Below are 8,319 nucleotides of genomic sequence, written 5' to 3' on the forward strand. Positions count from 1 at the left end.
TGCGGGTACAGTGGCCTAAGGACTTGGGCCATCTTCTACTGCTTTCACAGGCCATAGCAAAGAGCTGGATGGGAAATGGAGCAGCCAGCTCTCGAACCGGCACCTGTATAGGATGCCGGTGCTTCAGGCCACGGTGTTAATCCACTGCACCACCATGCCAGTCCCAAAGACATTTTTGAAGTGGGAAAAACATGAAGGTAATCTCCATTTTAAGCCAAGATTATTTTCTTGGCAAACAGGATAGAGCAGGAACAGCCTTGTTGAAAGAATGGATGAATGAATCAACAACTGGTAATTGGAAAATCAGACTCGTTGACTGTATGTGAAGCCAATATGTTCTGAGCAGTGAAGCTTTTCCTGAGTGTTATAAGCTCATCAAAACTCAATTTCCTCTCTACTTCACTAATCCATGAGTATTTCCTAGGGGTTACATGGCTGCAGTATAATAGGCGCTGTTGGGATCACCAAGATGGGTGAGACACAGTTCTTAACCCTAAAGGAACTTCAATTTTACTCGGTAAAATAGACATGCTTAGATTGATATTTGACTGACACAACAAGATATAATAAGTGCTGAGTATCAAAATAAGGAGTTCTGGTATGAAAAACAGGAAGAGGCCAGCACCGTGGCATAGCAGGTTAAAGCCCTGGTCTGCAGTATCAGCATCCCTTATGTGCACTGGTTTGGGTCCTGGCTGCTCCACTTCTGATTCAGCTCTCTGCTATGGCCTGGGAAAGCAGTAGAGGATGGTCTAAGTCCTTGGGCCCCTGCACCCATGTGGGAGAAGACCCAGAAGAAGCTCCTGGCTCCTGGCTTTAGATCGGCCCAGCTCTAGCTGTTGCAGTTATTTGGGGACTGAGCCAGCGGGTGGGAGACTGCTCTCTCTTTCTCTGCCTCTGCCTCTGCCTCTCTGTAACTCTGCCTTTCAAATAAATAATTAAGGCTTTAAAAAAAAAAAGAAAGATAGGAAGGCAGTTTTCTATGAAGGAAAACTGATGTTGACAAATTAAACTAGGGAGGGAAGAAAGGGAAAGAGAGAAAACAAAGGTTGGGAAAACATGTTTTCATATTATAAAAAAACTAAGACCTCTTAAAAAGATGAGTTTAGGAGGTGATGCTGTGGCACAGTGGGTTAAAGCCCTGGCCTGAAGCACCAGCATCCTATATGGGTGCCGGTTTGAGAGCTGGCTGCTCCATTTCTCATCCAGCTCTTTGCTATGGCCTGTGAAAGCAGTAGAAGATGGCCCAAGTCCTTAGGCCACTGTACCCGCATGGGAGACCCGGAGGAAGCTCCTGGCTCCAGGCGCAGCTCCAGCCTTTGCGGCCATCTGGGGAGTGAACCAACGGAAGGAAGACCTTTCTCTCTGTCTTTACCTCTCTCTGTAACTCTCTTTCAAATAAATAAAATAAATCTTTTTTTTTTTTAAAGGGATGAGTTTTAACACAGTATATAAATTAAATTGACAATAAAGGGAAGAGAAGGGGGGATGGGCTGCTACCTGATCATAGGGAAGTGCCATTAGGAGATGTGGATCACCTCCGTATGGACATAATACTCCAAGGTCAGATGTCACTGCATCTTTTGCCAACAAAGCTACTTCTTTGTGAGATGTCTTGCTTTCCACTTTGCTAATGTAAGAGCAGAATTAATGATCTCTTCTATTTCACTGATGCACCAAATCACTAATGAACAAAGAGCTTTTACTGAAGAATTTGTGGAGAAGACAAAACAGTTTAAATAACATCTCTTTTAAGCAAAAAAGTCCCATTAAAAAATCCTATTGGACGTGCCATCATCTTTGACGTACCTTTACATCTAGGTTAGTAGGTTCCCATTTCATCTTTATACTTTTTCCCTCCCTTCTTTCCTTCCTTCCTTCCTTCCTTCCTCTCTCTCTCTCTCTCTCTTTCTTTTTGCTTTCTCTGTTTTAGCTTTTCTCTATGCATCAAACTATGGCCTTGCTTTTCTTTTCCTGTATTTTCTAAAGAAATTTCTCTGTATCCTGGCATACTTGCCCACTACATTCATTTTGGTGCTCAGCAAAATAAAAAATTCTGAAACTAACAAGATTGTAAAGTATGATCCATATCAACAGGAATTTTGCATTTATTCTTAAAAGAAATTAATATTTAAAACTGACAAATAAAATTGTATATGTTTATCATGTATAACAAGATGGTTTGAAATATGTATACATTGTGGAATGGCTAATAAAGCAAATTTACATATGCATTAACTCACATATTTATTATATTTTTATGTGCTGTAACACTTGAAACTGTCATTTTTAATAATATAATACATTGTAATTAATTATACTGACCATGCAAGAAACCTCTTGAACTGATTTCTGTTAAACTGAATTTTTTTTTTGAGATTTATTATTTATTTGAAAGTTAGAGTTACACAGAGAGAGAAGGAGAAGCAGAGGGAGAGAGAGAGAGAGGTCTTCCATCTGCTGGTTCACTCCCCAGGTGGCCACAATGGCTGGAGCTGCGCCGATCCGAAGCCAGGAGCCAGAAGCTTCCTCCAGGTCTTCCCATGCTGGTGCAGGGGCCCAAGCATTTGGGCCATCCCCACTGCTTTCTCAGGCTACAGCAGAGAGCTGGATCAGAAGTGGAGCAGCTGAGTTTTGAACCGGCACCCATATGGGATGCCGGCACTGCAGATGGTGGCTTTACCCGCTTTACCACAGTGCTGACCCCTTAACTGAACTTTTAGATCTTTGCCTAATATCTCCTTAACTCCCGCTCGACACCCAGCCCTTGGTAACCACCATTCTATTCTCTGCTTCTGTGAGAACAACATGTAAGTGACAATTGCAGTATTTGACTTTCTTTGCTTGGTTTATATCACTTAATATGTTGTTGTCTAGGCTCATACATGTTGCTGTAAATGGGAGAATTTAATTCTTTTATGTGGTTGAATAATATTCCATTTTCTTTATCCTTTCACGCTTTGGTGCATATTCAGGCTGATTCTGTATCCTGGCTATAGTGAATAGTACTGCAAAAAACATGAGGATGCAGATAATTTCTTTGACATACTTATTTCATTTCCTTTGAGTATATACTGTAAGGATCCAATAGTGGGATTTCTACATCATATAATAGATCTGTTTTTAATTTTTTGAGGAACCTCCATATTGTTTCCCATGATGCCTATGCTAATTTTAATTCATATAAATTAGAAACTTTGTACTTGTTACCCATTTTTGTATCCCCCATGTCTGGCAACCAGTAATTAGCCAATCTTTAGTTATGGAGTGAATGAGTGAACAGAAGGAATCTGGTGACTTTTTATTGTCACGTCCTTTGAGATCTCACTCTGTTACATGTGTATGATTAAAACATTTCTTTCAAATTCATATGCTATTTTATCCCCAGTGAGAAGTTCTGGTAGAGGCCACTTCTTCATTCTTTCACATAACCTTATATAAGAAAAGAGGGAATGTGGTCCAAGATGATGTGGGAGGGAAAAGTTCTAAGGGAAAACGAGGGACCTCAGAGGCCTACACTAACAATTGTGAAATGATCTCAGTTTGCAGTTACAAAGCGTCTTGGCAGTCGTCAAAAACCACCGCATGCATTAATATGATTATCTCCTAACTCTTTCAATATCCCCTGAGCTGTCTTCTCAGTTGTTTCTCATCTTGGTTTCACGCTACACATCACTTCCTTAGCTGTAACTCGTTATAGCAATGATTGTATCCCTCTCTAGCTGGAAGTCCTCATTGTTCACAGATTTAAATATAAATCTTTTAGCATGGCATCAAACTCCTGGGGTTGATTTGATGAAGAAGACATTGTTTGGAATTTTTCTTCCTTCCTGCTCCTCTGCCTATCTCACCGTTCAGTGCAGTGTTTGTCTTCCTTATAGCACGTGTTTTCATTGCTATTGTGTAAATTGCCTTCGAGTGTTTTGGTAGAGGGATAAGTGCAGACAAATGGAATCTTTATAATGACTATTGCTTCTATTTGCTTAGGCTCTCCAGTTGGGATGGGCACTGGTTAGCCATTCATTAAAGGGGTAATCATAATGTTGTACAGGTCATGAACCATCTTAACACAATGAAGGAGCCAGCCAAATTCTCTGCTAGAAATCTCTTGTCATCTGAAACACTTCTATCATCTGTGATGAGTTAATGTGGTTTAAAGGTTATTCACTGTGTTCTTGTAAACAAGTGTTTTTTTTTTTCCTCACTCTTGATTGTAAACCTAATAAGATGATAAGTCCCCATACTCAGAGAAGCACAGGAGCAAAAAGAAAAACAAAATGTGAAGGAGGTAGGATGAGAGAAACCAAGTCAGGACTTTTGAAGATCACTGGATTTAAGAGCGGTTAGTCCAAACCCCCACATAAAGCAGGAACTCGCTGTGGTTGTCTGCCAGGTGTGCGCCAGTGTTTTCTTGATTACTTCCAGGGATGGGAAGGTAGCCTGCTTCACAGTGTTAAAGCTCTGGTAAGGGACAATATCATTACTTTGTCTTTCTGGCACCTAATAAAAAATGGTCCTTTCTCATCCTGAACCCAGAGCAGCTTCTTGCACGTGGAACTTGGTCTTTTTCTTTCTCTCTGGTACCCTGAAGCAGGGTCTTGGGTGATGACACTACAATTCCTTGAGAAGAGCTTTCATACCTTTCTCTGTATCTCTGGTTCCAGGGACTCTCCCCGGGTGAACATTCTTGTACCATTCATCATTCCTCACAAGACCTGAGTCCCCAGCTCCATCATCTTAAATGGCATCCTTTGAAACTTTCTAGTTTGTCAATCTCATTAAATTATGATGTCCATAGTGATAAAAATGTAAATGAAACAGTAGGACATTTTAAATTAGCAGATTGGTAAATGTTCTTAAAAAATAATTCTCAGAGCTTGGAAGAGTGAGATGAGATACTAAAAATTAAAAAAATCTATGTAACCTTTCTTAAAAGTAGTTTATCTCAAGCACATTACAATTTGATCCAGTAACTGTCCTCCTAGGAATCTATGATTAAAAAATAATAATTGTGGGAGTAGGTGTTTAGCCTAGTGTTTAAGATGCCTACATCCCACATCGTACCTGAGTTCAATTTCTAGGTCATGCTCCTGACTCTAGCTTCCCACCGACGCAGATCCTGGGAGGGAGCTGTGATGGCTCAAGTCCCTGGGTTCCTGCCACTCACAAGGGAGACCTGGATCGAGTTCCAAGGCTGTTGGCAGGCATTTGTGGAGAGGGCAAGCAGATGGGAGCTCTGTCTCTCTGTTTCTCCCTCTTAAATAAATAATAAATAAAAAGAAGAGAAAGAATAATTGCAGGGTCAATGATTTTTCCATAAGAATAGTATTACAGCACAATTTAATTTAAAAATTAGTTTAAAACAGCTTTGTTAGGATATTGTTGCCACCATCTTGTTGCAAAAGATAGGATTTCTTTTTTTCTTTTTCTTTTTCTTTTTTTTTTTTACAGCTGAGTAGTACTCAGGAAACCATTATGCTTAGTGAAATAAGCCAGTCCCCAAAAGACAGATATCATGTTTTCCCTGCTCAGAGGTAATGAATAGAGTACATGAAATATAATGTACTGAAGTGAATAGACATTTTGATAACCAGTGATGGTTTATAGCCCTTGTCTCTTCCGTTGAGGAACAGTATTTTGTTTTGCTTTCTCTTCATACTATCGTTGAATTCTTTTACATAGGATACCGTTAACTATACAAATATTAAGTGTGCTTAAGAAAGATCATTGTAAAAATTAAGAATAGGAAAATGAGAGGGAGGGGGAGGATTGGAGTGTGGGTGGGAGGGAGAGGGGGTGGGGGAAGTTCCACTATGTTCCTACAACATTGTAAAGGAAATGTATGAAACTTGTATAACTTAAATAAAATATATATTAAAAATGCTGTAACTAGTACTCAAACAGTATTTTACACTTAGTGTTTCTGTGTGGGTGCAAATTGTTGAAATCTTTATTTGATATATGCTAAATTGATCTTCTGATCTTCTGTATATAAAGATAATTGAAAATGAATCTTGACGTGAATGGAATGGAAGAGGGAGCAGGAGTTGGGAGGGTTGCAGGTGGGAGGGAAGTTATGGGGGGGAAAAAGCCATTGTAATCCATAAGCTGTACTTTGGAAATTTATATTTATTAAATAAAAGTTAAAAAATGTTAAATAAAGAGATATAATTGGCACATGATATAGTGCATGTATTTACAGTGTACAGTTTGAGGTCAGTGTTACAGCAAAGTGAGCCAAGTTGCCACTTTGGATGCTCACATGCTACATCAAAGTGCTGGTTTGAGTCTTTACTCCTCTACTTTTAATCCATCTTCCTGCTAATGAGCCTGAGAAGGCAGTGGATGGTGGCCCAAGTACCTGGATTCCTGCTATCCATATGGGAGATCTTGATAGAGTTGTGGGCTCTTGGTTTCAGCCTGGTCTGCCCTAGCTGTTGCAGGCATTTGGGGACTGAACCAGTGGATAGAAAACCTAACACTCTCTCTCTCTCTGTTTCTGTCTCTTCCTCTTTCCATTTCACTGTGCCTGTCAATAAATAAATAAATAATCTGAAAAAAATCGTACAATCTGACAGTTTTCTTTCTTTCATTGTGGTTAAATATATATAACATATGATTAACTCAATTGATAAATTTTGACATATGTACATAATCTTGGCTTATTGTAAGCCTTCTCTCTTGCTCCTCCCCATTATCCTCTCACTTGCTCCAAACAACCACAACCACCACTGGTTGACTTTCTGTCATGGTAGATTAATTTTCATTAAGACTTTATTCCTCCTCTCTGTGGTGGAATGAGAAGGCCACACTAAAATGGCTGCTGGCAAGCGGGTGTCAGTTACTCAGGAATGGCTTCGGAAACCACATGGCACAGGAGTCTGCCTGGCAACAGGCAGTGATTGGTTAGGGCATAAACTGCCCTTTGACTGGATTGGCTGCCTTGGCTATATAAGCTGCTGTACCAACTGAAATAAACAAGTCTGCAGGCTGCTCGCCTCTGGCCCGCTTTCACCTGACTCCCCGGTGTCTGTGTGGTGACTCCATGCTTCTTGCCCCCACCGTGCTCCTCCTCTCAGAACGAGTCCACAGTAATACCTCTCTTCTTTCTCTTTCTTTTCCTCTTCCTTCAAGTCCCTTCTTACACTCTTCTTCAGGGCTAAGGTTTAGACATATTTGGTTTGTGCATTTGCATGCACTTGCATCTGTATGTGCGTGTGTCTGTGTTATACTGTTCTGTGTGCCCTAGGGCTCAGGATATATCTGGGTACAGCTGATTCTTTGCATTCACAGGGTGTGAGTCAGTAAGTTAAGAATGGAAGGCAGGCTTCTCACTGATAGAGAGGATTTACATATCTGGAAAGTGGGAGAGGGAGGGTGTGTGTTGCATTGGATGATAATATTGTGTTCATGATTAGTTTTTTGATTTTGCTGTTTGTTCTGAGATTAGGCAGGAGAGTGTTGTATTTGTTCCTAGGATGTCAACTTGATATCAAATGGTTCATGAAAAATACACACATATATGTAAAAAGCTAGCAATTGGGAAATATGCATCCAAGGTATATAGGAGTTTTGTGGACTGATCTTGTGATCATTCCATAAGTTTGAGATTATTTGAAAATTCAAAACTGAGAAATCATGATGAATATATACACTCTTTGTAAAAGTAAATTAAGCATAATGATAGGACTAAGAACCAAAGGGATCACATAAACAAGAATAGTGTCTGCAAATACTAGCTGATAGAATAAAAAAGGGAGAGAATGATCCAACATGGGAAGTGAGATACACAGCAGACCCATAGAATGGCGGATGTCCTAAACAGCACTCTGGCCTCAGAATCAGCCCTTAAGGCATGAGGATCTAGCTGAAAAGCCCACGAGAGTATTTCAGGCATGGAAAGCCAAGACACTCTGGCAAAAAAACAAAAACAAAAACAAAAACAAACAAACAAACAAAACCCAAAACCCTAAATGAAAGATCTCCGTGAGTGAGATCCCAGTGGAAAGAATGGGTCATCAAAGAAGGAGGTACCTTTCTCTGAAGGGAGGAGAGAACTTCCACTTTGACCATGGCCTTGTCTAAATATGATCAGAGTCGGTGAACTCAGGGGGCTTCCACAGCCTTGGCAGCTCATGACAAGAGCCTAGGGTGCTTACTGACGCCATAAACAAGAGTGTCAATTTGTTAAGTCAACAACAGGAGTCACTGTGCACTTACTCCTCATGTAGGATCTCTGTCCTTAGTGTGCTGTACATTGAGATTTAATGCTATAACTAGTACTGAAACAGTATTTTTCACTTTATGTTTCTGTGTGGG

This window comes from Oryctolagus cuniculus, chromosome 4 (assembly GCF_964237555.1).
Source record: "Oryctolagus cuniculus chromosome 4, mOryCun1.1, whole genome shotgun sequence".
NCBI lineage: Eukaryota > Metazoa > Chordata > Mammalia > Lagomorpha > Leporidae > Oryctolagus > Oryctolagus cuniculus.